Genomic DNA, 19603 nt, shown 5'->3' with positions numbered 1-19603 from the left:
GCTTTGTGCCCATTCTTGTCTCTTTCATCCCTTAATTCTGTCCTCCTTTGCTCCCTTGTATACAAACAACCTTATCTCTCCATCACACATGTGATTCCTGAACTCCAAATGAGTCCAGCACCATACCTGCAAAAACTTGCCTCATCTAAGAATTTATTGTGAGCTTTTCAAGTGAATTGTGTTATCCATCTACTAAACAAATAAAAATTGCCCTGTTCCATCATGTGTAAATACATGTGAATGCAGAAGACAATCTTGCTTAATGGGGTCTTATAGTCTACACAGGTCATAATCTGTTTGGTATTTGCCATTATCTGTCATTATCTATCATTTTCTACCACACATCTTCATAGATTTTAACAAATCATTTTTAAACAAGAAATGAATAGGATTAAGAAAAAAAAAGTCTCTCTCTTCTAAGGGAGAAAAGGGGGAAAGAATATGGGGACTTTGGAAAAAACAAACCATATGCTTGGTGACTGACTATAAACTATGTGAGGAATTTTTCAAATATTAGTACATTCAATAGCTTTTCAGTAGCGTCTTCACAGCAAATAAAGGAGGTATAATAAACCCCCTTTGTTCAGATGGGAATCATGAGGCTGAAAAAGACTAACTTTCTCAAGTTCACAACTCCTGTTAAGTAGGGTAGGTAAATTCCATATTAAATGCTGAATTAAAGATTGGAATAGATGTATAAGTTTTCTTTAACATCCCTTTTGTCATAGCTATTGACATTGCTCTTCAACCTAAATTCTTGCTACTGTGTATGCAGACTGACCAAAAATCAAGCAAGGAGGAAGTGCCTTAGTAAGAATTTAGGTTCATTATAGACCCATGGGAGAGAATTTCAGAAACCCAAGGTTTGGAATAACACCTGTTTCTACTAGAGATAACAAGAGAAAAAAAGGTAAATTTTTACCTACTAAATCAGTCATAACGTCATGGGTTTATCTCAATAATGTCATCACCTTATTTTAAAGCGATGATAACATTCAAAACTGAACTTGGGTGCTGCACTCTAACAAATGTCTGTGACCTTAACATATATACCCAGACGTTACCACTCACAGTCATCCCCCAGACAGAGGAAATGAATCATCGTTTTAAAAACTGGAAGTGTTAAGGTTAAAATAAAAATACTTCTTTAAATAAATTATAGGAAGTAATGTACTTGTGTTTTTATTACTCTAATCCCTTTGCAGGCCTTTAATTCTTGAGTACCTATGTCAAAGTTTCATTACAAGTAAGCCTATAATTGGAAAATAATTGGTAAGCAGTAGAAAAGAGCAACTACTCGGGTTTAATTATAACAGTAGATTTCACATGAAAATTTAAAACCTTACTTCTTTAAAAATGTGCATCTATTACTATACCCTGAAATGTAACATTTCCAAAAATGTTAAAAAGGAGAAACCATCAAGTACTTCTTTGATTACAAATAACCTATGTTGAATTTAAGGTGTGACTACGCTCATTTTTCACTTAAAGATTTATCTGTTGTAAGACTCTAGTTGAAGGTGTCCATTGAAATTAAAAGGCAGACCAACCTCACGACGGACACTCATCAGGGAAAAGCCACCTTCAAGGAGATGGTACCCAGTACACAGCACATATTTTTTTACAGGACAGAGCACAGCATCTCAGAAGACAGAAAGCAGGGCTTCAAATGAAAGCCTCAAAGAGAAACTCGAAAGGAAAAGACATTGATTTCAAAAAGAAGAAACAAGTTCGAGGCCTTGCTCAAAAAGAGGAATTTTGCTTTAAACTGCTCCACTGGAGGGATATCCAATGGTGAAGAAACCTTTGGCATTTCTCACCTTGGATACCTTAGCACATGATATAGAAGCCATATATTGCAAAGTTCCATTATTAAGCCCCCATGAAAGAGTAAGGAATCATCCCATGGGAGAAAGGCTACACATACAAGACAATCTTCTATAGGACAGGCAGGCACCGATGGCGCCAGGACCTCAGACTCAAAGGTCCAAAGCTTGGCTGGAGATAGTATTCCAAAAATGCTCAGAGTGAAAGCAGAAAATCCTGAATTTAATGTCAAGACCAAAGTATACTAGGAACAAAGGACGTAACCTAGAGTTAATGCCTAGTGGGGGGGAAAATTAACCTGAGCATGTGGTGAAGCAAAGCAGTGAGAAGTCACATTTTGCAACTATGGTTCTATTTATGGCTTGCTTTTTTTTTATAGTAGAAAATATCAAGGTATGTGTTGGGTATGACTTTAAAGTAATGGGATCTTGGAAGACAATAGGTCTAAATAAACATTGTTGGACATCCAGTAATAATAGACAAGGCATTTCTTATTCTTGGTTTCTATTTCCCTTTCATTTGCTCTGGCTACTTTCCTATAACTCCTACCATAGTTGGTGCACCACCACTACCCTCTTTGAGCAACGCAAAAGCAAGGGAATTATCTTGATTCCTCCTTCTACCACTGTACTTAATATTTGTCTTCAAACAGAGTCAGCATTTTTAAAACTTAAGTAAGTGTGTTTAAAGGGAAATCTTCATATTGTTAATTGAGATAGAAAACCATTATCAGTTACTTTAAAAGAAATATATTTTTAGCAATTCAATAAAAATAAAGCAAAATCATTAAGTTTTAGCAGAAATCCACCTCTCTTTGTTTAAAAGGCTACCTGATTAGAAAATACCATTTAAGACACACTAGCATCAACCTAAGACTTTTGTCTTAGAGTGATTACAAGATAGTTGAGCCCTGGCTGGTGTGGCTCGGCGGATTGAGTACCAGCCTGTGAACCAAAGGATCATCAATTTGATTCCCAGTTTAGGGCACATGCAGGCCAGGTCCCCAGTAGAGGGTATGCAAGAGGCAACCACACATTGATGTTTCTCTCTCGCCCTCCCTCGCCCTCTCAAAAAATAAGTAAAATCTTTTTTTTTAAAGAATAGTTGAAAAGAAAATTATTTTTTCCTATGTGACTGACGATTTAAAGCTGTGTCCTTGCACAATCAAAAATGTCAGCTGTAGGCGAGTTCCATACTTTGAGAAGCACTAGACTAAGAGATAAAATCCTAATTTTAATGCAAAACTTTGATAAAATCCAAACTTTGATGCAAAACTTTGATAAAAATCCATACATTGCCTGGTGTGATCTTACTCCTCAACCTTACTTCCTGCTATCCCACAAGCTACATACTCTGACTCTATTTGAGTACATTAATTTCTCCATCTTGTCGGCTAGGAAAACTTTTATGTCTCCCTCAGGAGGTTTCAGATGTGAAGTCTCGAGGGGCCTCCCAGGCACGTTTCTCCTTAACACTGACAAAGATTCCTCTTTGACAAAACTCCGAGGTTCCTCTGAGTCCTTTTCCCTGCTAGGCTTCAACCTCAGCCTATAAAGACTTCAATAAACACTGCTATGGTTTCTAACTGCTCCAGGCTGCACTCCGAGGATGACCCTAACACCTCTTAAAGTGCCTGCCTAAAGGCTGCCCAAAACATTAACTGTTTACTCCAGCCAGCACCTGGAGATAAGGCCCTCTCCCTCCACTCCCGTCTCCCAGTCTCTTTGGGAAGAGAAGAGCCCAATTTTGAAAAGTACCAATTGGCAAACTCAGATGGATTTCACATGGACCAAATCCCCACTTTCTGCTTTTTGTAATGTTTTTTATTTCCCTGAGAACATGTATTGAACTCTTGCTCACTCTCTTCTCTGCCCCCTTATTCTCCTTTAAAACACCTAGTAAACTTCTGACGAATCAAAGTTGAGTTCAGTTCACACTGGACTCTTTGCCCTATTGCAATAGTTATTACTGATGAAACTCTATCTTCGCCACTTTAACTAGTACCTGTCTTTATCTCCACGTTGTAATTATTGAGCTCCCCTTACTTGCCACACTATGCTCCAAGTGCCCGGATCAGTACTTGTGTGGTGTCTCCCATGTTAGAAAAAGCACACTTCTGTTTTCTCACAGGTTAGTAAAGTGAAATGATCAAACAATATTTTGTAAGATAGATTTTGGCACTGCGTGTGAATTATGTATGAAATAACTAAACTGTATTTTCTCACAAAGAGACCGCCCACCACTAACATGGTAAATGGCTGCATACTAAGAAAGGGGGAACTAAGCTACGGGACCACTGTAAGCAGGGCCATGTGGAGGAGATCTAACATGTTGCTGTAGTATTTGTCGCAAGGTACAAATCATAACAAGAACATCACACACCACATTACATTTACAGCTTAAAATATTTTAAAATCTTTCTCAGCTTATTTTCTTTCTTTCTTAGCTTCATCAGTACTTTTTTTTCTTTTTTAATTCTAGTGTTTCCAGTAACCTCACATCTTCCCCTTTTGGATGTCCACTTCCTTTTAAAATAACAATTGTCTACTTCTTTTCATATCTTTTGTTTTATATTAGTAAGAGCATTTCTATAACTAGAGCACGGGGAATTTACAAGCAAGTTATGGGAGATGCTGGGTTTTTACCTCAAAATTCGTTGCGTTTTATTTGCTTCGAACTTGTTGAAAAGTGCTCCTTTATGTAGAGGCCGCTATTATTCCATGAAATCAAATGAACCATGACCCCGAAGTGCAGTGAGGCACACGCAGCTTGACCACATTTTTCCAGGAAGCTGAAGGGTTGCCAGCGCGGGAGCTCAACTTCAGGAACCACAGTGCCGTTCCGGTTGGTTTCCTGCAGTTGCTTTGAGCTTCTGGCCAACAGCCGCTGCAGGATTCTGGAAATCACAAGGTAGGGAGATGGCACCTCGACACATTTTTTATAATGTTATCCCTTCTATTGAAGTTTATTTTGTTACTTTTATTAAAAGGGTTGGTGTCACATCATTTATCTTTCTTACTTAAAGGCAATACACAGTGCTTGTTAGGATAGCATCCTGCTAAACCTGTAAAGCTGAAGGCGGGGCCTGTGTGAGTGTTCTTATTTTGCCAATAATTTGTAAATGCTTCTCCCTATATACAATTATACTAACATCAAGCAATAAATGTAGAATTCTTATTGGGGGTTCATTATGACAAATCAAGTCTGTTTGTGTGTGTGTGTGTGTTTGTTTTCAATCACTACTTGCATCAGTAGTGATACAAGTACCCATTGCCTAAAATCTTCTTGTTTCAGTCTGCCCCACCCTTCTCCCCGTTGATCTTACTGCAACCAGGCAACAAGCGTAATCACTAAATGGAGCCTGGAATTACCCACACGCTCCTGGGCCGTGAACCCAGAGTGCCCGGGGAGTGGCCCACACATTCATGCGCCGGGCAAACCGCAGCCACTCTCCCCCCGAGCGATGCCGTCGCCCCGTCCTCGTCCTCGTTGTTGGACGCCTGCCTTAGAAACATCCTCCACTCCCCGGGCTGCAGCTGCTGCTCTAAGCTAAACCCCCATGGGTTTAACAAGGGCCCCGACCCCACAGTAGAATCTGGCCTGACACCTCACACCCTCTCCCTGGACATTGGCTGGAGCTCAGCTTCTAACGCAATGAGCTTCTTCCCTCCCGTGCCTGGAGCTAAAGCTATAGCATTGCCAGGAATTCCCGTTGCCATATCCTCCCCCACCAGATTCCAACCCCCTCTAATAAATCATTTAAGGCCCAGAAGGCCTGTCCCCCTTCCGGCTATTGTGATCGGAAATGCTGGTCACTCACCCACTTTAGACCCTTGGTCCCAGCCCCCTTTTTCCGGCTTACTTCTCTTCCCTGACCTGAGGCTCCGCGCACCTCACAGTAGGCGGGCGAGCTGCGGGATAAGACAAAGCCAGTGTGCAAAGAGCACTCATCCCATAAAGAAATCTCAAAGGCATCTCTTCTGTTTAATGCAAACAATCACCACAATTAATCTGTTTGGTGGTTTCTTTCGTAATAAAAAATAGACAGTTACATTTTTGCTAATGAGAAAACAGTATAGTTTTCTTTTGCTTTATTGTTCCAGAATTTGATAAGCCATAGGATCAAGTTATTCTTTTTGAGATACCCTAATACGTTAGATGCTAGAGAGCCCAGCTAGTACTCACATGTAGTAGTTAACTTTGTGTTATGAGCTTGATTCTTTCTATAAAGCTTTCTGTACTCAGTTTCCATGGCAACATGTTTGTTCCCATGGAGAAACAAAAACCAACACCTAAACAGAGTTGAACTTGAAGATATAAAACTTAACTCAATGAATAATTTTCTCAGAGGCTATTAAAGAACAAACAAAACAAGACAGAAAAGCAAAAAATATATCTAGGTTTCAAGTTTAAGCTCAAAGCTAACAAACGACTTCTGATTTCTTCTGACCTGGTAAGCAACAATCATTCTTGCTGTCCTTAATAACAACTTTAAACAGACTGTTCTTTCCCCAAAGGCAGTTTTTAAAGCTCACTACCTAGTCAAAGGGCCTTTTTAATGTTAACTTGACTGTTTGTTTTATTTTAGCAATTTGATTCTCATAGTGGCAGTTTGTATTTACATATTTCAAGAATTATTGGAATTTTCATAAAGCTGCCTACATTTAAGTTAAATTGGTTTGAAAAAACCTACATACTAATGTAATGAAACTGTGAACAAATGAGCATAAGATTATATTTTAATAAAAACAGATTATTTTTCTTTCTTTCTTTTTTTACTGTCCAGACTTTTTCAAGCCTATCTAATGCCAGTTTGTGCCGTTTGAGTAGAGCTAGCAAACTGCACAGGGATGGAATTTCAGCTGCTTTGGTTGAACATGGAGGGAAGTTAGCCTTAGTTAAGGCTCACACTGCAGTGGTAAATTCCTAGCACTAACACAAGCAGGACTTTGAATGATACCAGTAAAATAATTCGCACCTATTTGCAAGCTGCACTCAAGTGACATAAGGTCCACTTGAAAAAAAAACAAGCCAGGCGCCCCTGGCTCTTTGCTCTGCAGCAACCCCCCTCTTTCCTTTTGCCTGCCTACTTTTCCCCCACTTAGACACCTCCCTTTCCATCCCATTTCTTGGTCTGGTGCTCTCCAGCCTTTTTGTTTTGTTTGCCCTTAAGCCTTGACCTCCCTTTTCCCATTCTGTTCTGATGTGCTTACTCTACATTTTCCTTGCTTTTTTTCTGGCTTCACTCTTGTTTTGTACTCTCTCCCCTCTTTAATCTTTAGTTTTACTTGCCTTACCCTCATTTTCAGTGTCCTTCCCTGTCTTTAATTTATTTTCGTTCTTGCCATCTTTTCTTCCTCTCTTTGCACCCCTTCTTTTCCTGGAAGTTTGTGGATTTTGCTCTATCTTCTTTTAAAAAAGTTATGTGTTGCTTATGGATGCATTCTTTTTCTCTGTCCTCCCATGTATTATTTTTTTTCCTGATTATTCTAATCCCAGTCCCATTGACTTTGTGCAAAAGATTATGATTGGAACAATTTAAAGTGTTTATTTATTATAAAAGTGAGAAGAAAAGTTAGCCTCAGAAAATAGCATCTTAAACATTAAATTGCCTTTTTAAAAATCAGTCTCTTTATCCCCCCTGTAGGTTCACAGTGAATAGAATCAATGAGATTTGTCATCCTCTGCATTTGTCTAGATCAGGCATTATTCACCCTGATCAAGCAGTGAAGAGCAGGACTCTGAAATCAGCAAGTCCAGCATGCTGAATTGTTGCCACTCAAGATAAAATAACTTTTGTTCATTGTGTGGTCAACTGACAAGCAAGAAAATAGACATGTACCCCAGGATTAGTTGTAGTTTTTGAAGTAATAGTTACCAGGACACAAAGGTTTTTGCCCTACTCATTTTTGTATAGTGTTAGGATGGAGGTACTCCCATCATTTTATATTATTTATTCCATAAGGCAAATAAAATAACAGAAATTTCTTGAATACAGATCTTTTTTCTTGTCTCATATCATCAAACAGCATACATTTTGAATTGCTTTTTTCTTCTTCTTTTTTTTAGTTTTAGGAATTGGATGTTTATCTTTTTTTTATAGACTTTCCACTAATTTCCAAAAGCATGCAATAGTGGATTGCATGTAAAGATAAATGGTCCATTCAGGTCTAAATGCGTTGCTTTGAAGTATGAGATATATATCCTAATATCTGATTTATTCATGACCATACAGTTATATAAACTATATGAGAGAGCAATATGCAACTAAATCCATTAGCATAGTGGCAGATTCTTTATTTATGCTTGGGAATAATTGAAATTAAACTTTAATGTAGATTACACTTATTGAACACCTAAAAGTCATGTTCATCCATTTAAATTTTCAATCTTTTTAATCCATGAGAAACTATTGATGTCATATTACATCTACTGGTTCTATATCACTCAAAGACTTAGTCACTCATTTTCACATACCTTTCTGGTTTCCCCAGTTCACTGTTTTTGTATTTAACAGTTTTTATCTTGCTTAAAAACCCCAGGTTTTGAAAGAAGACCATAACTTGGAAACTAAACCACAATTATGTAAAATTTTTTAGTACAGAGGAATTGTCCTTATCTTCTTTCTTTACTCCTGATCTAATTATGGAGCCAACACATACAGAGCTGCAAACTGAGCTTTGCACAATGGTCGAGGGCCATTCTTGCCCTATGTGTGGGGTCCTCTATGGAGTTGGATCTATTTTGCAATGCTTGCTGAAACTATGCCATGCTCTTTTCCATAAGATGGAAAAATTTTTTTACTTTGATAATATTTGATTTATTCTCAGACAAAACACAAAAACCCTGAAATGGAATATTTTAGACTTAAGAAACTTAGAGACCATCTGGTTCTCTTTCATGTTACAGAGAAGGAAGATGCTTCCAGAGCAACAATTTATAGGCATAACTCATTTTATTGCACTTTGCTTTATAGTGCTTCACAGATATGAATCTTTACAAATTGAGGTTTGGTGGCAAGTCTATCAGTTCCACTTTTCCAATGGCATTTGCTCACTTCATTTTCCCTATGTCACATTTTGGTAATTATCACAATATTTCAAACTTTTTCATTATTATTATATTTGTTAGAGTGATTGGTGACCAGTGACCTTTGATGATGTTATTGTAATTGTTTTGGGGGAACCACAAAATACACCCATAAAAGATGGAGAACTTAATTGATAAATGTTGTGTGTGTTCTGACTGTCCCACAGACCAGCCATTCCCTGTCTCTCTCCCTCTTCTTGGGCCTCCCTATTCCCAGAGACACAATCATATTGAAATTAGGCCAATTAATAACCCTATAATGACCTCTAAGTGTTCACATAAAAGAAGCCACACATATCCCATTTTTAAATAAAAAGTGTTAATCCTATGGGAACAGGACTGATAAGAAAGCAGAATAGCCTTATTACTGTAATGGAGAAAGGTTTAGTTGTCTCTATATATCAAATCAAGTACAATAATCCCTTAAGTCAAAGCCTAATTCAGAGCAAGGCTATAACTCTCTTCAATCCTCAGAAGGCTGAGATATATGAAGAAGCTGCAGAAGAAAAGTTTGAAGCTAGCAGAGGTTGGTTGATGAGGTTTAAGGAAAGGAGCCGCCTCCATAATATAAAAGTGCAAGATGAAGCAGCAAGTGCTGATGTAGAAGCTGCAGCAAGTTACCCAGAAGATCTAGCTGAGATAATTAACGAAGGTAGCTATACTAAACAACAGATTTTCAGTGTAGGCAAAACAGTCTCCTATTGAAGAAAGATGTCACTTAGAACATCCATAGCAAGAGAGAAGTCAATGCCTGGCTTCATGGCTTCAAAGGACAGGTTCACTCTCTTCTTAGGGGATAATGCAGCTGGCAACTTTAAGTTGAAGTTAGTGCTCATTTATCACTCCAAAAATCCTAGGACCCTTATGAATTATGCTAAATCTATTCACTTGTTCTCTATAAATGGAACAAAAAGCCTGGATGACAGCGCATCCATTTACAATATTTTAAGCCCACCGCCAGGGCCATGCTGATCAAAAAAAAAAAAAAAAATCTTTGCAACATATTACTGCTCACTGACAGTGTACCTGATCACCTAGACCTCTGCTGGAGATGTTCAATGAGATTAATGTTTTCACACCTGCTAATACAACATCCGTCTTGCAGTCAATGGATCAAGAAGTAATTTCAAATTTCAAGTGTTATTATTTATACATTTCACAGAGCTATAAGTGTCATAGATAGTGATTCCTTGATGGATCTAAGCAAAGTAAATTGAAAAGTTTTGGAAAAGGATGCATGATTTTTGATGTCAATAACATTCATGATTCATGGGAAGAGGTCAAAATATCAGCATTAGCAGGAGTATGGAAGAAGTTGATTTCAACTCTCATAGATGATTTTGAGGGGTTCAAGAGTTCAGTAGAGAAACTAATTGCAAATGTAATGGAAATAGCAAAAGAACTGGAATTCAAAATGGAACCTGAAAATGAGGCTGAATTGCTGCAATCTCATGATAAAACTTTAACAGACAAGGAGTTGCTTGTATAAATGAGCAAAGAAAATGGTGTCTTGAGGTGGAATCTACTCCTGGTAAAGACATTGTGAAGGCCGTTGAAATGACAAAGGATTTAGAATATTACATAAATTTAGTTGGTCCAACAGAGGCAGAGTTTGAGAAAATTGACTTCAATTTTGAAAGAAGTTTTACTGTGAATAAATGCCATCAAAGAGCATCTCATGTAATAGGGAATTTGTTCATGAAAGGAAGAGTCAATTGATGCAGAAAACTTTATTTTTGTCTTATTTTAAGAAATTGCCACAGCCATACCAACCTTTGGCAACCACCACCTTGATCAGCCAGCAGTCCTCAAAACTGAGGCAAATCTCTCCACCAGCAAAAATATTACAACTTGTTGATGGCTCAGATGATGGTTTGCAGTTTTTAGCAATAAAGCATTTTAAGTATATTTTATTGATTATGCTATTATAACTTGTCCCAACATTTCCCCCTTTGCTCCCCTTCCCTCCAGCAACCCCCTCTCAATTAGTTCATGTCCATGGGTAGTGCGTGTAAGTTCTTTGGCTTCTCCATTTCCTATACTATTCTTAACATTCCCCTGATTATTTTGTACCTACCAATTATGCTTCTTAATCCCTGTACTTTTTGCCCTATTCTCCTACTTCCCTTCCCAGCTGATAACCCTCCAAATGATCTCCATATCTATGATTCTGATCCTATTCTGGTTGTTTGTTTTAGTTTGTTTTTGTTTTTTAGATTCAGTTGTTGATAGTTTGAGTTTGTTGTCATTTTAATATTCATAGTTTTGATCTTATTTTTCTTAAGTATGTCCTTTAACATTTCATACAATAATGGCTTGGTAATGATGAATTCTTTTAGCTTTACCATGTCAGGAATCACTTTAGCTGTCCTTCCATTTTAAATGATAGCTTTGCTAGATAGAGTAATCTTTGTTGCAGGTCCTTGCTTTTCATCACTTTGAATACTTCTTGCCAGTATCTTCTTGCCTGCAATGTTTATTTTGAGAAATCAGCTGATAGTTTCATGGGTACTCTGTCATAGGTAACTCTCTGCTCTTCTCTTACTGCTTTTAAAATTCTCTCTTTAGGTCTGAGCTGGGTAGCTGGGGCAGAGAGGACACTTGCCAAGGCAGTGGCTGGAGGACCAAGTGAGGCAGCAGCTGACAGACCTGATGGTCCCACATTTGCATGCAGATAAACCAGGAGGAATAACTGGGAAGCAAGACAGACTGCGCAACCCAGGGTTCCAGCGTGGGAAAAGAAAGCCTCAAAACTTCTGGCTGTAAAAATCTGTGGGGGTGTTGAGGCAGTGGGAGAAACTCCCTGCCTCACAGGAGAGTTTCTTGGAGAGACCCACAGGGTTCTAGAATGTACACAAACCCACCCACCCGGGAATCAGCACCAGAAGGCGGGTAGCAGTGGAAGTGACTGAAAGCTGGCTGAGAGCTGAGCAAGTGGCATTGTTCCCTCTCGGACCTCTCCCTCACACACAGCATCACAATACAGCGACATGAGTTGCCCTGCCCTGGTGAATACCTAAGGCTCCACCCCTTCCAACATAACAGGAGCACCAAGACAAAAAAATATGGCCCAAATAAAAGAACAGAACAAAACCTCAGAAAAAATACAAGAAAGCAACAAAGAGATAGCTAAACTATCAGATGCAGAGTTCAAAATGCTGGTAATCAAGATGCTCCCAGAAATGGTTGAGTATGGTCACAAAATAGAGGGAAAAGTGAAGGATATGCAAAATGAAATAAAGGAAAAATATACAGGGAACCAACAGTAAAAGGAAGGAAACCAGGACTCAGATCAACAGTTTGGAGCAGAAGGAAGAGATAAACATCCAACCAGAACAGAATAAAGAAACAAGAATTCAAAAAAATGAGGAGAGGCTTAGGAACCTCTGTGACAACTTTAAAAGTTCCAACATCCAAATCACAGAGCTGCCAGAAGGAGAAGAGGGAGAGCAAGAAATTGAAAACTTATTTGAAAAAATAATGAAGGAGAACTTCCTTAATCTGGCAAAGGAAATAGACTTCTAGGAAGTCCAGGAAGCTCAGAGTCCCACAGAAGTTGGACCCAAAAAAGCACAGACCAAAGCTCATCATAATTACATTACCCAAGATTAAAGATGAGAGAATCTTAAAAGCAGCTAGAGAAAAGGAGACAGTTATCTACAAAGTAGTTCCCATAAGATTATCAGCTGATTTCTCAAAAGAAACCTCAAGGGCAAGAAGGGGCTGGCAAGAAGTATTCAAAGTCATGCAAGGCAAGGACCTACATCCAAGATTACTCTATCCAGCAAAGCTATCATTTAGAATGGAAGGGCAGATAAAGTGCTTCCCAAACAAGATGAAGCTAAAAGAGTTCATCATCACCAAGCCCTTATGATATGAAATATTAAAGGGACTTATTTAAGAAAAAGATGAAGATTAAAACTATGAACAGTAAACTGACAACAAACTCACAACTATCAACTGAACCTAAAAAAAAAAACAAACAAAAACTAAGCAAACAACTAGAACAGGAACAGAATCACAGAAATGGAGATCACATGCAGGGCTATCAGCAGGGAGAGGGAGAGGGAGAATGGGGGAGAAGGTACAGTGAATAACAAGCATAAATAATAGGTACAAAATAGACAGGGGGAGGTTAAGAATAGTATAGAAAATGGAGAAGCCAAAGAACTTATATGTATGACCCATGGACATGAACTAAAGGGCAGAAATTCTAGTGGGGGTGGGGTGCATGGTCGAGGGGAATAAAATTTTAAATAATTTTAAAAAGATTCTTTCTTTATTTTTAACCCTTGGCATTTTAATTATGATGGGTCCTGGCATGGTCCTTTTTGGGTCCAACTTGTTTGTGAGTCACTGTGATTTCTGGACTTGTATGTCTATTTCCTTCAACAAATTAGAGATGTTTTCTTTCATTATTCTTTTCAAATAAGTTTTCAATTTCTTGCTCTTCCTCTTCTCCTTCTGGCATCCCTATGGTTCGGATGTTGGCACTTTTGGAGATGTCCCATAGTCTTCTTATACTCTCTTCATTTTTTTGAATTCTTGTTTCTTATTTCTGTTCTGGTCAAATGTTTATTTCTTCCTTGTTTCAAATTGTTGATTTGAACCTGGGCTTCTTTCCCCTCACTCTTGGTCCCCTGTGGATTTTTCTTCATTTCGCTTAGTATATTCTTCATTTCTTTCCTATGTTTTTGCCATAATGAGTGGGTTCTCTGAGCATCCTGATCACCAGTCTTTTGAATTCTGCATCTGATAGGTTGGCTATGTCCATTTTGTTTAGTTCTTTTTCTGAGGTTTTGTTCTGTTTTTTCAGTTGGGCCATATTTATTTGTCTTCTCAGTTTGGCAGCCTCTCTGTGTTTGTTTCTGTGTGTTAGGTAGAGCTGCATTGACTCCCTGTCTCAGCACGCCTATTAAGTTGAATGGGGTAGAGCCTTAGGTATTTGCCAGAGCAGGGAAACCCACTTCACCGTTTTGTGGCTCTGCATAGTGTTCTGTGATACTAATATCAACAGGGTCAGGATTAGAGCCAGCTCTCCTAATTCCTAGCCTCAGGAATGTCATTTTGAAGACATTCATGGTGACATAGAAAATATTACATTCCTACCATGTAAATCCCATAGGTACAACTTTTTAGATTTTTAGCCCAACTTAACTTCTAGACCATGATATTACAAACTGTTAGAAAACTGAAATAATTTCTGGCTAATTCTCCTTGTGCAGCTTGCTGTGCAATCCAGCAGCATACTAAGTGGTTTTCTGAGAGAGGATGTTATCATCTCCATGGAGTAATGTAGCTGAAAATACTTAGATAAGGAACTGTTCAATGCTACTGTTTCATCTATATTATTCAGTATAGGTTTAGAATATTAATATTAAATAAATGAAATAGAATTTCTTGGGAATTTATTTTCCCAATAATGTATTGGGAAATGACCAGTCTATTTATCTTCTGTATAGAACTTTTCCATATTAATATCAAATAACTCTTTTCCTGGCCTTCATTTTTATTATTAAACAATAATGTGTGGTTTTTGCTATAGTATTTTGTTTCTATTCTATTGTTGTATGTAAAGCTTGTTAACTCCACATGTACCAAGTTTGTCTTTATTTCATTTTTTCTCCTCTATCATCCTGGATGTGCACAGTTGAGGTTAAATGTGGGCTATTTAGGTAGGCAAGAATTGAATTAGAGAAACTTTATCACAAACATCCTGATTAATTGGAGGCAAATATCCAAATTTAGTCTGTTGCCAAAAATATTGTCAAAAGGGCGCATCATAAATCTAAATGCTAACAGAATTAACCATTAATGGTAAAAAAAAATTTTAATGAAAACTACAAAAAGCAATATCTAATAGTGATGTTTTAAAATGTTTCTTCTTCTAGTAGCCATGCATATCAATGAAAAGAACGAGCAGGGAGGAAAAACTAGTGAATACCATCACAAAATCGTTATGCTTTTTCAAAAAAGTTCATCTTTCCTCCTTTTCTTTTAAGAACTGAAAGAGGTACCTGATGGATTTGATCATAAAATTTCATTTCAGAGAGCAATGAAAGAACAGAAAAACACATTAGTTCTCCAAGAAGTCATAGCTTCTGGCAAATGTTGCAAAGGAGTTAGATCACTGGCCTTCTTCTTTTCTTCTGGAGCCTTGTGTCAACGTTGAGTGGAGTTTCCAATTGCACAACCAGCACCTGGACAGTTCTGACATTTTTATTGCACTTCGAGTTCTTAATCTGCTACCATTTTGTTTAAAGATAATTTCTTTAAAGATTAAAACAATTATTTAACTGCCAAGGACAACTAATCCCAATCCCATTACTCAATACCAAACAATTGTCTTTCCAGATAAGGTTTCTTAACTCATATTCAAATTCAGAATACCTGTTATTTAATCAAAATTAAGATCTCATTGATTGTTTGATGATATGAATATTCAAATCCGTTTCTTTTGAGGCCAAATTCTGTTTCCTGCAGTTGCTTTGTACTGAATTACTGTGGTTTAAATAGCCTGTTTAACATGACTACTTTCAAACTAGATCATAAATTCTCAAAAAAAAGCAGACTAAGGAATTCATAATCATAGCTCTTGGCCGCCACCTAAAGGTTTCTTTCTTGTTTTATTCTACGTAAGACCTACTGTGCATTCCTTTTATAATAAAATTGCTGCCTGTAACATCACATTTCTACATGTATAAAGAGACTAATTATTTCAGTATGTCTTTTTTACTTTTGTGTATTTACATTCACAGCCTATATAATTGTATCTACTTCTCAATCTATTCCTCTATACAAGTGCAATTTAAACTAGGTCCTCTAAGTGGTTAAGAAGATTTTCTATTCATTCAAGAAAGAGTGTGTCCTTATTATGTACCACCTCCAATCCCAGGCCCATCGTGGAAACAGGAAATTAAGTCATGGTCTCTGGTTTAAGAAGCATGCACCAGTTGCCAATGATTTAATAAACTGACTTCTCTTTTGTCATAACCTGGATTAGAATAATCACTAATTGGATGTCACAGAGAGAATCGAGTAGTCAAAGCAAAGAGAAATGTTTCTGATTTACAACTTTCCAAGGTAAATTCAATTAAACTCAGGTTTATGGAACCATTGCTGAATGTAATGTATGTGCTAAACTCTTCAAATTTCACAGGTGTAATCTCTTGATCATTCTTGAGGGTAAATGAAATACTAGAATTAATAATTCCCTGCTCCATATGCTATTCTCATTCCCTTTCTATCCTCCAAATAAACACGTTTGAATCAAGCACATTATCTCCAACCCCCTACTTGGATTCTGACAATGTTATGCCTGGAGAATTAAATCATTGCAATCTATGATATGAACTCTCCAGACTTCTCGTTTCAAAATCCATATAGATAGAGCATCTATGATTCACCAAAATAATTCTTAAACATGTAGACATGTTTTATTAGCATGAATACTTTCCATTATAGATTCCATTTTTTTAACCCTTGATTTGCTTATAGATCCTTATTCATTATTCATTAATTCAAACTATACTTTTTAGGCACCTACTACATACCAGGTATTCACCACTGTCAGTGTTCATTAAAACAGACTGGTTTTCATCCTCATGGGCCTTGTAAGGAAAACAATAAATAAGTAAATAAATAATAAATCACTTTATAATAAAAACTACAAATAAATTTAACAACATACTATGAAGGAGGATAATGTTGAGGAGAAACAGACCTACATTAGGTAGGGTAATCAAGAAAGGCCTCTTGGAGGAGGTGATATTCAAAAAGACCAAAAGAACAAGAAGCCAGCTTTGCCAAAAATATAAAGAGGCAGAAGGAATTGCCTGTGCAAAGGCCAAAATACTAAGGGAGGGCCAAGGGATCCAGAGCAAGGTAAACAAAGGGGAGTTTCATGAGATGGAACTGGAGAAGTCAGAGGGAACACAATCGTGTAGATTAAGGACTTTGGGTTTTATTTGAATAACATGGAAAACGACCGTAGCAGATTAGTAACTTGACCTTCCGCCTGTGTTGAGAAGGAATTGCAGGCAGCCGAGGGAAGATGGAGACAGAAGTCTAGAACAGAAAGGCAGATGGGAGACTTGAAGGTGACATGGACAAGGGTGGTGACAGCAGAAGCAAAGAGAAGTTAGCACATTTGAGATGAATTTTGGAGCTAGATTCCATAGGACCTGGCAGGGGGGTCAGATGACCCCCCGGTTCTGCCCTCCTTGCAAGATTGTTAGCATTCGCTGATATGAAGATACATTTGAAATGCTGATACTGTTTTCCATATTAAATTTAAATATATAAATTATATTTATGTCACACCTAAGCTTTAATTTATCAAAAACAATAGTTTTATGAAAATATCTTATTAGAATGATCTATTTGTGCACCAATAAAGACACATTTATTGTCCAGCAACTTTTGCAAATGAAGCAGTCTACAAAAAATAATTTTATGGATCATGATAGTTTATTAAAAGCATCAAATCTTATTTAATTCAACCACTTAAGAGAATGTTTTCTAAAATTGTTAAATATTTATTCTAATCTCATAAAGAGAGTAATTAAAATAAATTAAATGTTTCAAACACTCAGGCTCACCATTTTGAAAAATAGTTGCTGTGCTTCTGTAATATAGTTGTACCTCTAAAAATAATGAGTAAAAAAGGGGGCTTCCCTGCTCTAAAAAAAAAAACAACTTCTGCTTTGAAATAATTAATTTTTTTGTTTTCGTTCCTTCAGTTGCTCCTTGTTTGCATTGTGCCAGATTATAGCCATCCACTTTTGACACATTCTAACATGATGTTTTTCCTCTGCTATAAAGCTGGGAGCTCTGCTATCAGATTTTCAGGCAAGTTACTAGCAATAGACTCCAAGTATGAACTTTTGTATCTATGATTGCACAGTAGCATTTTTTTTACATGCTGTTTTCTCAAGAATATTTTAGGTCTTTGAAGTTGCTTGATCAGCAGAATTCAAGGAAGAGATGTCCCGTACTAGTATTTCATTTCCCACATTTTTCATGTTGCTCCTTGAAAATGGAATGTACATTACCATATGCATTATCATTTTTAAAAGACTATACTTACTTATTTTTAGAGAGAGAAGAAGGGAGACAGAAAGAGAAGGAGCAAAACATAAATGTGTGGTTGCCTCTCACACACATTTTGGGCTGGATCCACCCCGGGGATCCAGCCCAAAACCCAGGCATGTGCCCTGACTGGGAATTGAACCAGTGATCCTTTGGTTTGCATGCCAGCACTTAATCCACAGAACCACGCCAGCTAGGGTACCATATACATTATCATTTTAAGTTTCTAAAAAGGATCTGTCCTTATGACACAACTTCAACTGCATCATCATAAATGTTGGTTTTCATCTGATGCCTCAACTATAGTTTTCAAGTGTAACATAAAAAGGATATAAATTTGACCATAAAACTAGACTTTAAAAAATCCCAAATTTCTTGACTTGTACTATAATGTTATCTTTTTTCTTTTTCTCATTCTGACATGTATGGAAACTAAAACAAATCAAATGTCCACAAAACTCCAATTAGTAACACTACTTTCAAAGTGTCTTTTGACAAGTAACATGTGTGCATTACTAATGCAAAATCACATTTGCAGCAACTCTTCTGACTAGCTACATTCCTCAAAGCTCTCTCTGTATCACCTCCTTGTTTCATGGCGGGGGAGGGGGAGAATTGTGTAAATATGTAATAGAAATGTGTAAATGATTAAAATGTTTGTATAAACAAAGAACAGCTTTAATGCACATAAGCATTATTTTGAGAAAACCAAATACAGATGTCTAAAACTGACCCGCCAAATGAGAACCTTTAAAAAGAGGTAAGTCCAGAAATTGGCATTTGAAACAAGTATTCCCCAGCTTATTGACATAGGTGGTCCTTAGAAGAACCTTTAGATAGTGTTGTCATACGACTCCAGGTACACAATCTTAAATGACATGCCTTTCCAACTTTGGCAGCTTGTATTTTCCAAAGATGACTGTACCAATACATACCATCCTTTATGCTTTTCCTTTAGGTGACATTGATGCCTCTCCACCAAAAGAAGGGGTTTATGTTTCCTCTCTTTGAATCTGGGCAGACTTTGACTACAGTGGAAGTGATGCTATGTGACTTCCAAGACCGATGAATAAAATGCAATACAACTTCCGTCTGGTTCCCTTGGGAGACTTGTCCTTGGAATCCAGCCACCGTGCTGTGAGAAAGCTAAGCAGCCACAAGGAAAGGCCACGTGCAGATCTTTCAGCTATAGCTCCTGATGAAACCTCTGTCGACAGCCAGCCATCAACCACCAGATACATGAGTGAGCTTTTAGATTATTCTAGCCCCCAACATGTGGACAACCCCAGGAAAACACAAACAAGCTCCTCTCACCTTGTTAAGGCCAAATTTCAGATCTGTGAACAAAACTAATGTTGTCACTGTGCTAAGCTACTAAGTTTGAAGTGGTTTTTTACAGAACAATAGATAATTAGAGCAAATTCCAAGTATTACTGTGGCTTCTTTGGGTGAAACTGAAAGCCCTAGATAAACCTTCATGCATTTCAGTTTGCATTTAAGGATATCTGATTCTAATCAGCCAGCTCCGCCCCAGACCCCCTTACTGGTCTCACTGTAGTTTATTGTCTAGATCTGTGGTTCTCAATCAGGAAATGTT

At 37.5% G+C, this 19603-nt stretch overlaps 1 pseudogene; it reads left to right on the top strand.

The window, feature by feature from the left end:
* The first annotated feature begins 5181 nt into the window (after positions 1-5181).
* Positions 5182-11594, top strand: LOC129063043 (tigger transposable element-derived protein 1-like; annotated as a pseudogene).
* The last annotated feature ends 8009 nt before the right edge of the window (positions 11595-19603 follow it).

This window comes from Pteronotus mesoamericanus, unplaced genomic scaffold (genome assembly GCF_021234165.1).
Source record: "Pteronotus mesoamericanus isolate MK-2021 breed Mesoamerican mustached bat unplaced genomic scaffold, CSHL_Meso_final scaffold_85, whole genome shotgun sequence".
NCBI lineage: Eukaryota > Metazoa > Chordata > Mammalia > Chiroptera > Mormoopidae > Pteronotus > Pteronotus mesoamericanus.
Note: the sequence above shows the minus strand (reverse complement) of the source record. Positions and strands in the feature narration are given on the sequence as shown.